This window comes from Molossus molossus, unplaced genomic scaffold (assembly GCF_014108415.1).
Source record: "Molossus molossus isolate mMolMol1 unplaced genomic scaffold, mMolMol1.p scaffold_m16_p_10, whole genome shotgun sequence".
NCBI lineage: Eukaryota > Metazoa > Chordata > Mammalia > Chiroptera > Molossidae > Molossus > Molossus molossus.
In genome coordinates, this window is record NW_023425345.1 from 3,351,959 (window position 1) to 3,372,084 (window position 20,126).

The 20,126-nt window shown below is 43.5% G+C and overlaps 1 protein-coding gene across 1 annotated transcript in view; it reads left to right on the plus strand.

The window, feature by feature from the left end:
- Positions 1 to 9,697: 9,697 nt before the first annotated feature.
- Positions 9,698 to 20,126, plus strand: part of MRTFA (myocardin related transcription factor A) — a 190,628-nt gene continuing 180,199 nt past the window's right edge. Inside the window, exon 1 of the mRNA XM_036252724.1 lies at positions 9,698 to 10,007. The gene's annotated coding sequence lies outside the window, so the exon portion shown is untranslated. The remainder of the gene's footprint in view (positions 10,008 to 20,126) is intronic.

Below are 20,126 nucleotides of genomic sequence, written 5' to 3' on the forward strand. Positions count from 1 at the left end.
GCACAGTAGGAGCTATGGATTGTCAGAGAAGAAAAAGATCTATTTAGGCTGGAGGAATAGTGGAGCAGTGGGATGTGAGCTGGGATGTGAATAGATAAAAAAGAGAAGACATTTAGGCAGAGGAACCAACCTGAACAAAGATATCAGAAGAAACAGGAAAGAGCTGGATTTGCTGAGGACAGGGATGGTCAATTCCTGGGAAATACCACTGGAGAGATTCTCCAGGAAGAGAGACAGAGGAAAAGAACAGGTGGAGTAAGTTTTTCAGGAGTGTGGACTAGCATATTGGGAGGAGGGAAACCAGTCTCCAGTGGTTTGCTGAAGGTTTCTGTCATTGGATCTGTCCCTTTCAGCAACAGCAACAAAATTAGAAGTGGTGGCCAGTTAGATAGGTGACAGAATCAAATCAGCATGTGCTTACAGCAAGTTGCTACAAAAGATGGAAATGAACAAAATGACAACTAGTTATTAGCAGGGTTAAACTTAAAATTTTGCATTTGTGTTAAAGAATTTATAGAAGTTCATGAAAGAGTGAATTTGGCTTAGTGTCAATTTGTGGGGGGAAAGCTCTAGAGAAAAGGGGTGGAAAGGGTTAGTTATAAAGTCAGTTTGAGCCACTAGATTTGCTAATGCAATCACCTAGTGTACTAATGGACCTAGGGAGTCAGGCCAAGGAAGGCCAAGGTCTCATTGTACTCTGTGGCTGTCAGATGGCATCTGAATATTTTATGAAGTCACATTTTGGTTGCAAAGAACAAAAACTCAACTGGAGCCTGGCTGGTGTAGCTCAGTGGACTGAGCGTTATCCCATGGGCTGAGAACTACTGGTTTGATTCTCAGTCAAGGCATAAGCCCAGGTTGAGGGCTTGATCCCCAGTAGGGGGTGTACAGGAGGCAGCCGATTGATGTTTCTCTCTCACATCAATGTTTCTATCTCTCTCCCCCTTCCTTTCTCTCTAAAAAAAAAAATCAATAAAATGCCCAGTGGTTGAGCATCGACCCATGTACCAAGAGCATGCAGGAGGCGGCCAATTAATGTTCTCTCTTATTGATGTCTTTATATCTCTCCCTCTCCCTTCCTGTCGCTCTCAAGTCAATAAAGAAAATTTATTTTTAAAAAATCAATTAAAAAAATTAAAACTCAACTGGAAAGGGAAGTATTGGCCCATTTGATTGGTAGACTCAAATGGTGCCCCTCCCGGTTCTCTTTAATAGACCAGTGCACCCATTCCCCAGCTGCTGTGATTGTTGGCAGTTAAGTGCTTGAAATTCCAGAGATTTGCTTTCAGATGAAGAAAGCAGCTTTGGTGACCGTAACCCCTTCATGGCTCCTAGCCAGTGGCTGACTGATACTGGGGTACACATGGAGGGAAAACCCTGTGGTGTGTTGGTTTATGCTCTAGAGTTCTTCACTGTGGATCAGGCCAAGGTAAGATCAGGCCAAGCCTTGCTTGGCTCTTTCACTTTCCCTTGTCTGCTCAACTCTCTCTCTCATAGGTTTTTCCTCCTTCAGTAAATTATATCTTTCTGTTCTAAAAACCCTGACTTAAGTCACCTACAAAATCAAATAGCCAGAAAATAGCTGGGTTCAGATTCCCAAACAAGGTCATTACCTGTTGAGACATTTATTTGTATCTCAGTTCTGACAGTTTGTTATAGTATTGGCTTTATCCTTGAGCAAGTTCTTTCCCCAAGTCCTCCCTGTAAACTCCAGGTGCATAGCCAGACAGTTCAACAGTCCCAGGGCAAAGAGAACTTTTCTGACCCAGTAGTTCCACCAAAGGTTCCAGGACTCATTCTGATTGGACTGCCTTGGGTCACATACCTTTCCCTAAATTGCTTACTATAGATGTTGGTGATGGAGAGGGGGAACAGTGCTTTGGTTGATTAAGACTGGGCTGCATCCTCCACACCAGAAAAGTGAGTAGTGAAGTCAGAGAGTGGGGAAGAGTGGTTCCCCAGAGAAAAATTAGGCTCCCCTTACCAGGAGAAAGGGAACATTTGCTGGAAGGATAAAAATAACACATCCTTGGTAGATCCTGACAAACTGAAAGATGTCTGCGCGAAGTCATTAAGATAGTGACGTATATGGAAACCATCATCTGAGGAATGGTGGCAAGAAAAAGGGACTTTATCCCCGTTGAGTTGAGAGATGGATAGAGGGTGTGTGAAATCTACCCAATCATCATCTTCAAATATTTGGAATGTTTTCATGATGAAGTGGGATTAGATATGCTCTGTGAAGCTTTATAGGAAAATATTAGGATATAGGGTCAGCTTCTGCACAGCAAAAGAAACAACCATCAAAATGGAAAGGAAACCCACTCTATGGGAGAGCATAACTGTCAACGATACATCAGATAAGGGGTTAATTTCCAAAATATATAGAGTACTCATACAACTCAACAAAAAGAAGACAAAGAACTCAATTAAAAAATGGGTAGAGGACCTAAAGAGACGCCTCTCCAAACAAGACATACAAATGGCCAAGAGACAGATGAAAAAATGCTCAGTCACTAATCAGAGAGATGCAAATTAAAACAACAATAAGGTATCACCTCACACCTGCCAGAATGGCTGCCATCAACAAATCATCAAACAAATGCTGGCGAGGGTGTTGAGAAAAGCAGACTCTCGTACACTGCTGGTGGGAATGCAGACTGGTACAGCCACTATGGAAAACACTATGGTGTTACCTCAAAAAGTTAAAAATTGAACTGCCATTTAACAGTGATCTCATTTCTTGGAATATACCCTAAGAAGCCTGAAACACCAATCAGAAAGAATATCTGTAGCCCTGGCTGGTTTGGCTCAGCAGTAGAGTGTGGGCCCACAGACCAATGAGTCTTAGGTTCGATTCTGGCCAAGGGCACATACCTTGGTTGTGGTTCATCTCTGGCCCTGGTCGGGTCGTGAGGGAGGCAACCAGTCGATGTATCCCTCTCACGTTGATGTTTTTCTCTCTCTTCCTCCCACTCTTTCTGAAGATAAATAGAAAAATATCCTCAGGTGAGGATTAAAAATAATAATAATAATAAAAAAGAATATTTGTATTCCTATGTTTATAGCCACACTATTTACAATCGCTAAGATCTGAAAACAGCCCAAGTGTCCACCAATAGACGAGTGGATAAAAAGCTGTGGTAGCCCTGGCCAGTTTGGTTCAGCGGTTAGAGCGTCGGCCTGCGGTCCTGAGAGACCTGGGTTCGGTTTCCGCTAAGGGCGTGTATCTCGGTTGCAGTTTGTCCCTGGCCCTGGTTGGTCGTGTGGGTGGCAGCCACTCGATGTGTTCCTTTCACATCGATGTTTCTCTCTCTCTTTCCTCTCTCTCCCTCCCACTCTACCTGAACAAAAAAAAAAAAAAAGGAAAAATATCCTCGGGTGAGGATAAAAAAAAAAAAAAGCTGTGGTACATATACACAATGGAATACTATGCAGCTGTAAGAAAGAAAGATCTCTTATCCTTTGAGATGACATGGAGGGACCTGGAGAGTATTATGCTAAGCAAAATAAGCCAGTCAGAGAAAGACAAATATTACATGATCTCACTTATTTGTAGAATACAATGAACAAAACAAACTGAAGCACAAAACAGACCCAGAGACATAAAAGTAGGGTACAGACTGACAAACCTCAGAAGGAGGGGGGAGGAGATAAACTTATATGCATGTATGTGTAACCAAAGGACATAGACAATAATGCTGGGGATGGGGCAGGGTTGGGGAGGATCAGGAGGAGGGTGTCAATGGGGGAAAAATAAGAAACATCTATAACAAAAACAAATCAATTAAAAAAAAGGATCTAGGGTCAGAGATTAGAGAAAGGCAGATCATCCATAAGAAATATTTATAAACAACATATATACAACATATACATGTATATACACACAAAATGTATACAATGTAAGTTGTTTAAAAAGAGGAACAGGCCCAGTCCCAGCCAGGTGTCTCAGGTGGTTGGAGCGTTGTCCCGTACACTAAAAGGTTGTGGGTTCGATTCCTGGTCAGGGTGTGTATGGGAAGAAACCAACTCATGTTTCTTTCTCACATTGATGTTTCTCTTTCTCTCTCCCTTCCTCTCTCTTTAAAATAAATAAACATAAAATAAAAAGAACAGGTCTATTTGAGAGGTGGTGAGTTTGCCATGTTTGGGAAACTGTGAATGGACATATCCTTCTTCTCATGACCAATAAAATATGCTTGTGCTTCCTTCTTACCTTGGCTTTTTCAACATGGCTAGGTAAGATAGACCTTATCTGCAGAGCCACACCTGCATTTTGTCTTGGGGAAATCTGCCCCACCTCAGTAATTTCAACCAGCAGTACTTTTTCTGAGGCATACCTCTGCACCCTCCTGTTAGTCATGACACCTGGATTGGGATATGGCCTGGCATGTTTTGCCACTCCCCCCAGTTTGGTGAAAGCACCCCCAGGGCAATGACGATATCATCTTACCCCCTACATATTTTACTTAAGAAATACTGAATACTATTGAATAGATAATTTTACCAGGTCTTTTGTGGAGGGATTTTGCCTTGGAGGAAGGTGTGTGACTAAGAGGCCACAAAGATCCTGCCCATCTCTAAGAGTCTGTGGTACTGAACTTGAAGCTGACGTGTAGATGAATAACTGGGAATACCCAGGGCCACGTAGGCTTTGGCAGCTCTTAAGAGGAGGTGAGGAGGCACAGTCTCCCTCCTTTCTTGGAGAACTGCACTAATGGGCAGTCCTTGGAGACCACTGGGGGAGAACAGGGGATCGATCATAGTAAGAATTTATCCTGGAATGTAAAATAAGTTGCCCCTTTTCAGTCTTTGTACCTTCCCATTGCTTCTCCTGACACCTGGAAGACTGCCATAGCCCCTTCTCCCTCTAGTTACTGTTACTCCTCCCTCCAACCCTGCCTGGTGACACCATCCCCAGGAAGCTTTAGGAAAGCACTTCCCCCTCTTTTCCACCCCGCCAAGTTGAAGTTATTTCTCCTTTTCTGGGCTCCCTCCCATTGCTGGAGGAGGGGGAGCAAACGGTCCGCCTCCACCAAGGCACTTATCACAGCGGACCTTGCTTTACTTGTTTCTCTCTCCCTGTTAGCCTGCATTCTTTCTGCTTGTTGAAGTGACGAACCAGGTCCATGTGTGGGCTCTGTGCCTACTGCAGTAGACTCACGTGTGGGTTAGGCCAGGAGGAGCAGGGAACCAGAATTTTTGAATTTCAGAATTGCAAGAGTCGTCCGAAGTCATGTAAGTCATGTAGTGCAGCCCCCCCCCCCGCCCCCCCATGTTCTTCCTGCAGTCTCCTAACACATACAAGCTTTTGGGTTCATTCAGCTTCTTCCCTTTTCGAACCCCAAAGCACGTTCGCTGTTGATGATCTCAACATTCCAGGCAGGTAGGAGGGTTTAGGTAGGTGTCTGTAGCTTCGCTTTTTACCTTAGGGGACACTGACTCTGGCGACGGGCCTCGGTGGGGCGGGAGCTGTAACGGGAATTCAGGGCTCAAGGCCAGAGCGAAATTTATTGTGTATCCTTTTGGGAAGTGGGAAAGTGAAGTAATCGATTTATGAGTCCCAGGCGGGACCCTTCAGCCGTCCAGAAGGATCGGAATGGGTTCGGGAGGATTAATGCAGTAGAAGAGCTCGTGGCATTGACCCCTTGGCAACTTTGCGAGGTTCAGCCGAGTCCGCCGCCCTTCCCTTGACAGGGTGACCAATGGGCTGTGGCTTCTTTAAGGCCCCAGCATCCCGCCCCCGGCTCGTTGCGGACCTCCTCCCACCTCCTCGCCCCAGCTCCTCCAGTTCCAGACTTCCCTCGGCGATGAGGTCATCTTCCCGCTGCCCATTGGCTGCTCCGGGCCGTCAGTCACAGGAAGTCCCGCCGCCGTCCTCCTCTTCCCTCGTACCCCTCCCTTCCTCGCTTTTCCCTTAGCCCGCGGCCGGCCTTCACAAGGCCTCTGATTGGCAAATGCCGCTATCACTCCTCCACCGGGCGGCGTGGAAGGCGGGAGGCGGGTGTGGTGGGAGGGTCCGCAGCTTCCGTGGCTGAGGGGAGCCGGCGGCGACCGTGTCTGTGGTGTCCGTGGTGGCGGCGAGAACGACCGTCCCATCTTCTCCACCCCCTCGGCTCCACTGGCCACACGCCCCTCGCTCGCGCCTACTTCACCCCAGCTTTGCGCGTCCTCGCTGGACGTTGAGCCTCGGGAGGAGACGCGCGCGGTGAGAGCCGGAGCGGGGACCGCCGTGGATCTCGGGCCGGGAGGAGAGTGAGGCGGTGAGTGAGAGTTCGGCCAGGGACCCCTCCCCCAACGCGGCCCCGCCCCGCCGGAGCATCCTTTCTCCTCACCACGCCGCCGGGCGCGCCCTCGGGGGTTCGGGCAGGGCCGGCTCGTGCCCCACCCCACCCCCACCCCATTCCGTTTCCCCCGCCGCTTCCCTTTGCCCCTCCAGGCCCGGGTCGCTGCGCCGGGGCGGGTGGCGCGGGGCGCGGCCGTGCACCTGTGCGCTGCCCGTCCCGGCTGCCCTGGTGGGGACAGGAGACACCGAGGTTCCCGTCCCCGCTGCGCTCCGGGAGTACCGTGACTGAAGGGACCGGGTGTCCGGTGCTTTCCGCGAGACATTGTGCAAACCCTCAGGATCCATGTGCAATCCCGGGATTCCTAGGCGAGAGAGGCTCACCTGGACTTGTTGATGCCTGTGTAGCAGCCCGAACGCCTCCAGGTGTACGGGCTCTGGCAGATTAGAAACTTGATGGCCAAGAACTTTACCCTCTAGGAAAGTGTCTGTCTGGGCGCTTTGATTACATCCCCCACCCAGGTACCATGAGAAAGCATTGCTCCTGGAGTGGCTGGGCTGGCGCTTTCCAGTCAGGCGTTCAAACCTGCTATTTGCCAGCTGTGTAATTTTGGGCTTCTGGCCTCATTAGAAAAATGGGGATAATACCTATCACATGGGGTTGCTGTAAGCTGAGAACGACTGGTAGGCCAGTTTGTATGTATGTATGTATGTATTTTTCATACCACTTTTGCTTTATTGCTAAGCACTTCAGCTAGATATGGATGGACTGGACTGATTGATGTTGATTTACATTCAAGGTCCTGAACCAGGTCGCCAATGGCCCTATAGGGAGCTGTATAGGTCTGGAGTTTCGGACTTACTTGTCCAAACTTAGGGGGGTGGGGCAAGAAACATGTCCAAGGCTGAGGGTCCTAGTGGAGCTCAGGCCAAGGCTGACCTCTGGGCTACTCAGGCCTGCGGGTCTGGGCCACCCCTTCAGCTTCACTTGTGCCAGTTCTTCTTGGGCATGGCACACAAGAGTCCAGAAAATAGGCATTTATCAGTCCTGGCTGGTTGGCTCAGTTGGTTGAGCATTGTCCTGTGCATCAAAGGTTGAGGGTTCCATTCCTGGTCAGAGCACATACTTAGGTTTCGGTTTGCTATCCTGTTGTTGGGAGTACTGGAGGCAGTCGATTGGTGTTTCTCTCTTACATCGATGTCTCTCTCTCAAAATCAATGAAAATATATTGTAAGGGGAGAAAAAAGACATTTTTCAACCTTGTACTTGATCCGGAAAGAGAGACCAGTTTGTATTTAAGCCCTAGCCGAACTTGGCTTTGTAGAATTTCTGTTTTCTCACTATTATGTAGCATAACTGAAGGCATTTGGTAGACAGTTAACTGCTTACCAGCCTGTACTTGGCATGAAGATTATGTATACAGGAATGTGAAATACATAATATGAGATTACACCTAGCTTCATGTATTTTTACATACTTTAAAAACCTTAAGCTGTCTGAAATGTCTCCAAGTTGCTACTTTTTGGGATATTTTCCGCATCTTTTCTACCTGAAGCCAAAGTCTGTAACATAACCTTTATTTTCAATAAGAAGTTAAATTTGTGTGTTTTAAAATCTTTAAAAGACAGCCCTGGCTCTGGCTGATTTGGCTCAGCAGTTAGAGTGTCCGCCCGTGGGCAGGAGAGTCCTGGGTTTGGTTCCTGCCAAGGGCACGTACCTCGGTTGGGGTCGTGCAGGTGGCAACCAGTTGATATGTCTCTCTCACATTGATGTTTCTCTCTTTCTCTTCCTCCTGCTCTATCTGTTTTTTTTGGTTTTGTTTTTTATCCTCACCCGAGGACATTTTTCCATTTTTTATTCAGACAGAGCAGGAGGGAGAGAGAGGAAGAGAGAGAAAGAAACATCGACATGAAAGGGACACATCGACTGGCTGCCACCCACACGATCCAACCAGGGCCGGGGACAAACTACAACTGAAGTACGTGCCCTTAGCGGGAACCGAACCCGGGTCTCTCTGGACCGCAGGCCGACGCTCTAACACTGAGCCAAACCGGCCAGGGCCTTCTGCTCTATCTGAAGATGAATGCAAGAATGTCCTCTGGTGAGGATAAAAAAAAGAGACAGCCCTGGCCAGTTTGACTCAGTGGTTAGAGCATCTGCCCACGGACCAAAAAGTCCATGTTTGATTCCAGTCAAGAGCACGTACCTTGGTAGCGGTTCCTGCAGGCCCTGGTCGGGGAGGCAACCAAACGATGTGAGACACATCGGTATTTCTCTCTCTCTCTCTCTTTCTCTCTCCCCCTTCCCCCTCCTCCCTTACCCCTCCCTCCTATTCCATTTGAAAAATCAATGGAAAAAATATCTTCGAGTGAGGATAAATAAATAAGTAAATAAAATCTTTAAAAGACAAAGGAAAAAAAAAGAAAAAGCCCCAAACCTTTCAGATCTCACTTATTTCGTTTTACCGTTGAAAAGCAGCCACCTCCCAGGGATGAGGTGGTACAGCCAGCTGGCCCACAGCCCCATGACTGCAGGGTGGAGAACCTTTGGCTGAACGTTATTAAATTAAGTTTTGCCTAATGTCATTTGCATTTTTCATAGTGAATCAAAGGGCTTTGTGATATTCAGTTTCTTAATGAAACAATTTAGAAAGAAACCATTATTGCTTTTTCAAAAACATGCAAAGAAAAAGGAAAAAAATCACTGTATCTAGTTCTAGCATTTGCTTCAGTTCTTTGCCAACAACTGTTGAAGAGCCTCTGTTCAAAAAAGGCTTCCAAAGTCCTATCCATTAGGATAAAAATTTTTTTAATCCTCACCTGAGGATATTTTTCCACTGATTTTTTTTTGTTTGGTATGTGCCCCTAGTGGGAACCGAACCGGGGACTCTCTGGTCCGCAGGCTGATGCTCCAACCACTGAGCCAAACTGGCCAGGGCTCCACTGATTTTTAAAAAGAGTGTAAAAGGGAGGGAGGGAGGGAAGGGAAGGGGAGACAGAGAAACATTGATGTGTGAGAGGCACATTGATTGGTTGTGTCTGGCATGACCCTGACCAGGGCTGGGGTTCAAACCCACAACCCAGGTTTATACCCTTGACTAGAATCGAACCTGAGACTCGTTGGTTGGAGGGCTGATGCTCTAACTACTGAACCAAACCAGCCAGGGCCATTAGAATAATTTTTAAATTTAAAGTAAAATTGTAAGATGGAAGAGTAATATGTATCCCATAATCCAAAAGTATTTCTTGCAGACTTTCCATATCCTTAGTATGCTTCTGAGTGGTATGAGGAAGAGATTCAAAAGAAGCATAAAACAGCATCTCAGCCCATAAAGGGCCAAACATAAAATTTGGGTCACCCAGTAGTAATTATGGGTACTCCTTAAGTCATGACTTTATTCACTCATTCAGCAAACTTTTGTTTCATGCCTCTAAGGTGCCAGGCGTTTTTCTAAAAGCTGAGGTCAAGATATGTGAGATACCGTCCCTGTTCATGAGGAGCTTGCAGTCTAATTGGAGCAGCAGAAAGTGACAAATAATTGTAACACACTGAAATAAACAAGCCCAGAATTGTATGGGAGTGTCAAGGGAGCTTTTCCTTTGGATTTCAAAGAGAAGATAGTGTTTGAGCTGAATCTTAACTCACTGTTGAAGGAGAGGAAGATCATTCTAAACAGAAGTAACTGAGCTTGGAAAGATTTCCTGATAACTCTTCTGACCATAGGTATGAGTGCTAGGGAAGAGGAAGGTAATTGACATCTCTTGATGCTCATTATGTAACAGGCATTAAGTTAGGTTTTTAATGTATTAGTCCTCACAACAGCCCTATGAGGTAGATTTTATCTTAATTTTAGGACAGGGAAACTGAGACTCAGGATAGTTAAATGATTTTCTAATGTTAGTGACAGAGCCAGGACTTGAATCTCTGTCTTAAAATTGTAGTATCTTCTTTCCTTTTAACACTCTGTTTTATAAAAGTAAATGAAAGGAGAAAGTTCTACCTACAAATGTCATTTTATTACATCTGTTACAGATTACTTTCTGTGAAATGTTCACATTTGATTTAGAGTTGCTAAAGCTTGTATAATAAAGGCGGTCTTTATCAAATGGTATTTATTTTATGCCTATCAGTGGGGCATTTGCTAAGTAAATTTGGCCCATAGAAACATTCAGTAAAAATGGAAGACACTGATTGACACATACGGCAGTTTATAAAATTGTTAAATAGGTGTGGACTTTTTTTGAGATTGAGGCTTAAATATTTAAGTATACAAAGTAAGGTATATCAGACATATAACCAATTAAATAGACAGTGAAAGGGGTAAAATAGTTTTGAGTAATTTTTGCAAAGGGGAAATTAGAATTTTGAAGCCATATTAACAAGGATTATTGTATTATGTTTAGAGAGACCACTACAGTATGAGAATATACACTTGACTATAAGCTCCACAAAGGCAAGGGTATTTGTGTGAGTGTGTTTTTAAATTCCTAATTTCAAGAGCAATTCTTGGGACATAATAGATGCTCAGTAATATTTGTTGAATAAAAGATGAGCATGAACAAATACATATTTACAGTGAGTAGTGTGTTTATGAATATACAGGGTTGACAGAATTGATTGACATAATATGGAACATTTTCATCTGAGAAAAACTTTGTATAAGTTATATTTCAGAAGGTCTTTGAAAGGGAAAAGGGAAGACATTGATAGATTACAGGTTATAGGTATAGGTATGGGGAATAGTTTATAAATGGATTGAATTGACTAGAGAGAGAGAGAGACCTCAAGCCCTGGCCAGTTTGGCTCAGCAGTTAGAGCATCAGCCTGCATACCGAGGGTCATGGATTTGATACCCAGTCAAGGGCTCTTATGTACTTGGCTTGCAGGTTCAATCCCTGACCCTGGTCTGGGCACATGTGGGAGGCAACCAATCGATGGGTCTCTATCACATCGATGTTTCTCCCTGCCCCACTCTCAGTAAAAATAAAAAAAATAAGAGAGACCTCAGACCTGTTAAGGACATGTCATATCCTCTTGGGCCTCTTTACAGTACTGTGTCCTTCATCTGCAAAATGAGTTTAGCCAAAATCAGTACTTAAAGGTGCATATGCATCAAAGAGCTTAGAGGTGTAACTTGGATCCATAGTAAAAATACCTAGAATGAGAACTTCTGTGACTGAGTCACAAAAGAATCTACAGATACTCTTTTTTTTTTTTAATCCTCACCCTAGGATATATTTCCATTAATTTTCAGATAGAGTAGGAGGCAGGGAGGGAGGAAAGGAGGGAGAGAGAGAGAGAAACAAACATCAATGGGAAAGAGACACATTGATTGGTTGCCTCCCATACAACCCCAACCAGGGCCAGGGATCAAATCACAACCGAGGTATATACCTTTGACTGGAATTGAACCCGAGACTCTTTGGTCCGCGTGTCAACACTCTAATCACTGAGCCACACTGGCCAGGGCTACAGATATTCTTTTTTTTTTTTTATCCTCACCCGAGGACATTTTTTCATTTTTTTGTTCAGGTAGAGTGGGAGGGAGAGAGAGAGAGAGAAACATCGACGTGAAAGGGACACATCGAGTGGCTGCCACCCGCACGACCAACCAGGGCCAGGGACAAACTGCAACCAAGGTACATGCCCTTAGCGGAAACCGAACCCGGGTCTCTCAGGACCGCAGGCTGATGCTCTAACTGCTGAGCCAAACCGGCCAGGGCTACAGATATTCTTAAAAATACTCTATCACTTGTATGAAGAGGAAAGATCATTGAACTCCATGTTGCTGCAGGTGTTAAAGCAGAAATTGGGTGATCTGCCAGAGTGCCTTGGGTAGAACTATTTGCTTACATTTTCTTCAGTTCTATGGTTCAGTGACTCATCCAGTTTTCATTGTTTAGTTGAATGGAGGCACTGAAGTTTGAGGTTCTACAACAGTGTAGTGGCTGAGCCTGGGTCAGATCTTCCTCTGTATTTAAGACTGGCTCGCAAAGCAATAGTAGAACATCTGCAGAATCCTTCGAAGATTGAGTGTTGTAAAAAAATTTTTTTTTCTTTTCTTTAGATACCATATTTTCACTTTTATGGTATATTTGGTTCATTTGCTTCCCTACTTACTTTTGTTCATATGCATTTAGAAATCATTCCATGTGTAAACGAGTGTGATAATGAGTAATTTGGATAGCTCATTTTGAAATCTGGAGTGTATCCTCTATTTGTTACTGAATTTGAAGATAGGTGCGCTACTTAGAGGTTTTTGACCTCCACAACTGTGAGAATTATGGGTGAGTTTGGTTCTTTATAAGTTTTTTATTCTTTTTTTTAATCCTTATACGAGGATATTTTTCTATTTATCTTCAGATAGAGTGGGAGGGAGAGAGAGGGAGAGAGAGAGAAACATCGACATGAGCGGAACATACCGACTGGTTGCCTCCTGCATGACCCGACCAGGGCTGGGGACAAACCACAGCTGAGGTATGTGCTCTTGACTGGAATTGAACCCACAACTCATTGGTCCATGGGCCAATACTCTACCGCTGAGCCAAACCAGCCAGGGCATAAATTTTTAAATTTAAGTATAGATGGTATACAATATTATTTACATTAGTTTCAGGTGTACAATATAGTGACTTGACATTTTTTGTTGTTGCTGTAATCCTCACCTGAGGATATTTTTTCCATTGATTTTTAGAAAGGGAGGGAGGGAGGGAGAAACATCGATGTGATAGAGACACATTGATTAGTTGCCTCCCATACTCTCCCTACCCCAAAAGGGGTGGGGATGGAACCTGCAACCCGGGTAGGTATGTGCCTTTGACCAGGAATCAAACCCGAGACCCTTCTTTTTTTTAATTTTAATTTAATTTTTTTCATCCTCACCCTAGGACATTTTTGCATTTATCTTCAGATAGAGGAGGAAGGAGAGAGGGAGGAAAAGAGAGAGAGAAACATTGATGTGAGAGAGACACATCGAGTGGTTGCCACCCACATGACCCCAACCGGGGCTGAGGACAAATTGCAAATGAGGTATGTGCCCTTAGCGGGAACCGAACCCAGGTCTCTCTGGTCCATGGACTGACACTCTTAACTCCTGAGCCAAACAGGCCAGGGCCCGAGACCCTTCTGTATGTTGGCAATGCTCTAACCACGTAGCAACACCGGAGAGTAGACATTTTTATACCTTACAATGTGATCACCCCAGTAATTGTAGTAATCATGTCACCATACAAACTTAATAATACTATTGACTTTATGTGACTTTTTTTTTTTTTGAAAAACCTTTTTTCTGCTATCAAAATTTAAAGTATATGGGTATAATTTGAAAAACATTCTGAACTCCCTAGTATGAGAGAGTAGAATTAACTGGTGAGGTAACATGTCAAGTTTAAGGGCATGATGAACAGAGTTAGGTTCTGACAGTTGTCAGCTGTGTAACCATAGGCTTACTCCTTATCTATCTGGTGACTCAGTTTCCTCATCTGTAAAATGGAGTTAATAATTTTTATAACATGAGGTGGTATAAGGATTATGGGGAAATGTAAAGGGAAGTAACAGTGGCATCATCATGGTGCTATCTTATTAACCTTCACCAGCTCTGTGAAATAGGTAGTAGTACCATTTGTGGATGAGGAAAGAGAAGCTTGGGGAGATAAACTAATTTAGGAAGATCACACTAAGGATTTGAACCCCGATCTGTCTTTGAATTAAAAGATGCTGACTGCCTACATTAATGTATATAAAGTGCCTAATTTTGCCACTAGTAAATGTCTGTTTCTGTTCTTTTTTTTTTTTTTTTATACTCACCGGAGGACATTTTTTCGATATTTTGTTCAGATAGAGTGGGAGGGAGGGAGAGAGAGAGAAACATCAACGTGAAAGGGACACATCGAGTGGTTGCCACCCACATGACCCCAACAGGGGCTGGGGACAAACTGCAACCGAGGTATGTGCCCTTAGTGGGAACTGAACCCGGGTTTCTCCAGACCGCAGGCTGATGCTCTAACCGCTGAGCCAAATCGGCCAAGGCTCTGTTCATTTTCTTTTGCATAGTTGTTGAAAAATGTCAGTATAGTGAGAATTCTTTTTTTTTTCCATGTTTTTTATTGATTTCTTATAGAGAGAGAGGGAGTGAGAGATAGAAACATCGATGTGAGAAAGAAACATTGATTTGCTGCCTCCTGCACTTCCCCTACTGGGGATGGAGCCTGAAACCCAGGCATGTGCCCTGACTGGGAATTGAATTGGGACCTCTCAGTCCATAGGACGATGGTCAGTCCACTGAGCCACACCAACTGGCCGAGAATTCTTTATGGAAGTAATCAAAATATTTTTCCTTATATGTATCTTGTGTCCTGACTGGGAATCGAACTGGCGACTAACGGTGTGGCTCAGTGGTTGAGCGTCGACCCATGCACCAAGAGGTCAGGGCACATGCTCAGGTTGTGGGCCCGATCCCCAGTGGGGGGCATGCAGGAGGCAGCCCATCGATGTTCTCTCTCATCGATATTTCTCTCTCTCTCTCCTTCTCCCTTCCTCTCTCTCTCTAAAAGCAATAAAGAAAAAATATTTTAAAAAAGGAGGTAGAGATGGGGAAAATTTTAGAAATAAAAAGTAAAGGCCATTTTCCATTTTCTTTCTTTGTCTTTTTTTGTTGTTGTTAAATCTTCACCGGAGGATATTTTTTCACTAATTTTTAGATAGAGTGGAAGGGGGAGTGGGAAGGGGGAGACAGAGAGAGACAGAGAAACATTGATGTGCCCTGGCAGGTTTGGCTCAGCGGTTAGCACGTCGGCCCATGGACCAATGAGGCTCGGGTTCGATTCTGGTCAAGAGCAGATACCTCGGTTGCGGTTTGTCCCCAGCCATGGTCGTGTCGTGCGGGAGGCAACCAGTTGATGTGGCTCTATCACTTTGATGATTCTCTCTGTCTCTCTTTCTCCCTCCCTCCCACTTTATCTAATAATAAGTAGAAAAATATCCTCAGATGAGGAATAAAAGTAAAAGAAACATCGATGTGAGAGAGATATATTGATTGGTTGCCTCCTACACGACCACAACCGGGGCTGGGATCAAACCTGCCGCCCAGGTATGTGCCCTTGACCATGAATCGAACCTGAGATCCTCTGTCTGAGGTCTGACGTTCTAACTGCTGAGCCAAAGTGGCCAGGGCTTCTTTCTTATTCTTGATACACTTAAAAAAAAAAAATCCTCACCTGCGGATGTGTTCATTGATTTTTTTTAGCGAGAGGAGGAGAGAGAAACACAAAGAGAGAAACATGGATTGGTTACCTCCTATAAGCTCTCCTACTGGGGAATCAAACCCCCAACCTAGGTATATGACCTGACGGAATTGAACCCGAGATTTGACCTTTTGGTGTACCAGATGACACTCCAACCTGAGCCACACCGGTCAGGGCTTCTTGATACACTTGTAATGAAAAATCACTTGAACTAAAGCTTCCTTTCAGGAATCTTTACTCTTTAATTCTAACATTCCAGGTTAATGCCCTGAGGTTATGGCAATAAAGGCAAAGATAATGATATTTTAAATTCTATTTTATAGATTCAGTGAATCATTTCACATTATCTTGTTAATGTTTCCTTGTGTTTAGATCAGTGGTTCTCATCCTGTGGGTTGCGACCCCTTTTGGGGTCGAACGACCCTTTCACGGGTTGCCTAAGACCATCGGAAAACATATTTCCGATGACGATTAATAACAGTAGCAATATTACAATTATGAAGTAGCAACGGAAATAATTTTATGGTTGAGGGTCACCATAACATGAGGAACTGTATTAGGAAGGTTGAGAACCACTGATTTAGACCCTCCCCTCCAAGAGGTGGGGGGGAGTCTGGAATGGAAATAGAGAAAACTATAATGAGATTATAGACTAATGACTATTTGAAATTAAATAAATTTAAAGATTTTATTTTTATCCAGTAGGAGTTCACATAGATGGTATGGTTCATTTGTGTGATAACTATCATGAATCTGTCTATATATTTAATCAAATGATTATTCAATTATTTTTCTAAATCAATTACTCTCTGGCACGATTGACCTTATTATTATTTTTTTAAATCTTTTTGACTTTTACCTGAAAGCTGGTTATGAAGATGAACCTGGCAGAAACGATTTGTATGAAAACTGGGCATGATCTGTACAATTTAGACAGATTATTCATGACATTTTATTTTCAACATGTTTAATAACCTGTTGGGTGCCTAAATAAAACTGAGTTAATTATAGTGTAACCTTTTGTTCTATTTGGAGAGTGTTAAGGGATTTTTGAATACCCTCCAAAATTCACCTTCATCAAGTGAGAAAAATCTTTCTAGAACAGGGATCCTCAAAACTTTACCTGTATGACCCTCTTTACTTCTTCTGACCACTTCTTTGTTGAATTTTGTTTTAAACAAGCATAGTAGATTTCTCTACTGTATGGAGATAGTAGTGATGTGTTTTGGAGTTGAATGCACCTGTTTTCAGTCCTGGCTCTACTGCTCACTGGCTTTGTGATCTTGGGCAAGGGAATTAATCTTTCTGAATCTCTGTTTCCTCATAGGATAGTTGTGAAGTAAATAAAATTACATGTGAAGTATTTAACATATAACAGGCATTCTGTGCATGTTCATTTTCTGAGCACTCAGACCTTTTCTTTTATTCATTTATTTATTTAATCCTCACCCGAGGACATTTTTTGATATTTTGTTCAGATAGAGTGGGAGGGAGAGAGACAGAAACATCGATGTGAAAGGGACACATCAAGTGGTTGCCACCCACACGACCCAACCAGGGCTGGGGACAAACTGCAATTGAGGTACGTGCCCTTAGTGGGAACTGAACCCGGGTCTCTCCAGACCGCAGAGCCAAACCTGCTAGGGCCAGACTTTTTCTTTGATAACTTTAGCTAAATTGCAGCTAAATAATTGTGTAATTATTTTATGTTTTTCTTCTCATACGCTGTGTGAGGTCAGGGACCGTTTCTGTCTCTTCACTGCTACATTTCCAGCATCTAGCATAGTGCTTGAGAGAGCATATAATAGATGTTCAATAAATACTTGTTGAAAGAATGAAAATGACCCACCCTCTCTTTACCCCTCTCCTTCCTTGCCTTCAAGGAGGATGTACTGCATTTGTTTCCTTTGGCCCACTCGAGAATTAGTTAACTTGTTACTTGAATTTTGGTCTATTAAAGATTGGAGCTAAGTAAAGGGAAGGGCAATGAATAGATGAATAATAACCAGAAAGAGAGCAGAGCAATAGTCAAAGTAAATTATAATGCTATAAAATTATAGTACTCTGGACTTTCTAAACCCTATCATATCTGATGTTCAGCCCAAATTCTATCAAAACATTTTTCAGTGAGGCCACCACTGACTTCATGTTGCTGAGTCAGTGGTTTGTCCCTAGTTTGGTAAAATGGTAACTCTTCCAATTTTTCAGCAAGAACTGAGAACCATCTTCTCTTTCTTTTCTATTTCATATCTAATCCATGAGCAAATCCTGTTAGATATGTCTTCTAAATATACCCATAATCTGATCATTTCTTACACCTTCTACCATAATCACCCTTGTCTAAGCCAGTCTGTATTATTTTCTTTGGCTACTATAATAAATTATCACAAACTTGGTGGCTTAAAACAATCATATTTATTATTACAGTTCTGAATGTGTGAAATTCAGGACCAAAATCAAGCCATCCTTTCAGAGGCTTTAGGGGAGAGTCCATTCATTGCATCTTTCAGCTTCTTATGGCTGCCGCAGTCTTTGGCTTGTGGCAGTATCACTTGGTCTTTTTTATTTTATCCTCACCTGAGGACATTTTTCCATTTTTTGTTCAGATAGAGCGGGAGGGAGAGAGAGGAAGAGAGAGAGAGAAACATTGATGTGAAAGGGACACATCGAGTGGCTGCCACCTGCATGACCCAACCAGGGACGGGGACAAACTGCAACCAAGGTATGTGCCCTTAGCAGGAACCGAACTTGGGTCTCTCTGGACCGCAGGCCGATGCTCTAACCGCTGAGCAAACCAGCCAGGGCCACTTGTCTTTTTAAAAAAAAATTTTTTTTTTATTGATTTTAGAGGAAGAGAGAGGGAGAGAGAGAGATAGAAATATCGATAAGCGAGAACATTGATTGGCTGCCTCCTGCATGCCCCTCATTGGGGTTCTGGCCCACAACCTGGGCATGTGCCCTGACCAGAAATTGAACTGGCAACCTCTTGGTGCATGGGTCAACACTCAGCAACTGAGCCACACTGGCTGTGCTGTCCTTTTTTTTAAAAAAATTTATCTTTATTGTTGAAAGTATTATAGATGTCCCCCCTGTTTTCCTCAATTGCCCCCCTCCACCCGGCTCTCGACCCTACCTGAGGCCTTCACCATACTGTTGTCTGTGTTCGTGGTTGTGCACATATGCATATAAGTTCTTTGGTTAGCATCTTCAAAAATCTCTGCATATCTTCTCTGTATTTGTCAAATCTCTCTTTGCCTCCCATTTATAAAGACATATGATTGCATTTTGGGTTTACCAACATAATCCAGGATAATCTCCTCATCTCAAGATCCTTAATTTAATCACATCTGCAAAGACTCTCATCCTTTTTTTGTCATATAAGATAACACAGGTTCTAGAGGTTAGGATATGGACATCTTTTAGGATGCCATTTTTCAGTCTACCACTTTCTGCCCTTTTGCCCCTGAAGATTCACATCTGCACCACATGCACAGTGTATTCATCCTATTCCAACATTCTTCAAAGTCTGAACCCATTGCAGTATCACCTCAAGCCAAGATCTCAGCTAAATATTACCGGTTCAAAAGTCCAAAGATCTTATCATGTGATGAGAACTTACAAAATTTACTCTTACTAACTTTTAAAATATGTTTTTATTGATTTTTTTTTTTTCTAGAGAAAGTGAAAGAGAAAGGGAGAGATAGAAACATTAATCAGCTGCCTCCTGCACACCCTCTACTGGGGATCAACCCTGAAACCCAAGCATGTGCCCTGACCGGGAATGGAACTGGCAACCTCCTGGTGAATGGGTTGATGCTCAACCACTGGGCCACACCAGCTGGGCATGACTTACTTATTTTATAACAGGAAATTTGTACCTTTTGACCCTCTTCACCTATTTCACCCATCCCCCATGCCTGGTAACCACCAATTCATTTTCTGTATCTATGAGCTCAGTTTTTGTTTTTGTTTTTGTTTTAGATTCCACATATAGTGAGATCATACAGTATTTGTCTTTCTTTGATTTATCTGATTTATTTCACTTAACATACTGCCCTCAAAGTCCACCCATGTTGTTGCAAATAGCGAGAGTTATTCTTTTATATGTATGAATAATGTTCCATGTGTGTGTATGTATCACATTTTCTTTTTAATCCTCATCCGAGGAGTTTTTTTTTTTTTTTTGCATTTATCTTCAGATAGAACAAGATAGAGTGGGAGAGAGAGAGGGGTAAGAGAGACAGAGAAACATCGATATGAAAGACACATTGACTGGCTGCCACCCACACGACCCCAACCGGGGCTGGGGACAAACTACAACTGAGGTACGTGCCCTTAGCAGGAACCGAACCTGGGACTCTGGTCCACAGGCCAACGCTCTAACCACTGAGCCAAATAGACCAGGGCTATCACATTTTCTTTATCTGTTCATCCAATGGTAGACACTTAGGTTGTTTCCATGTCTGGCTATTGTAAATAATGCTGCAGTGAACATGGTGGGGGGTGGGTATAAATTTTTTTGAATTAGTGTTTTTGTTTTCTTTGGGTAAATACCCAGAAATGGACTTGCTGGATTATAGGGTAGTTCTATTTTTAAGTT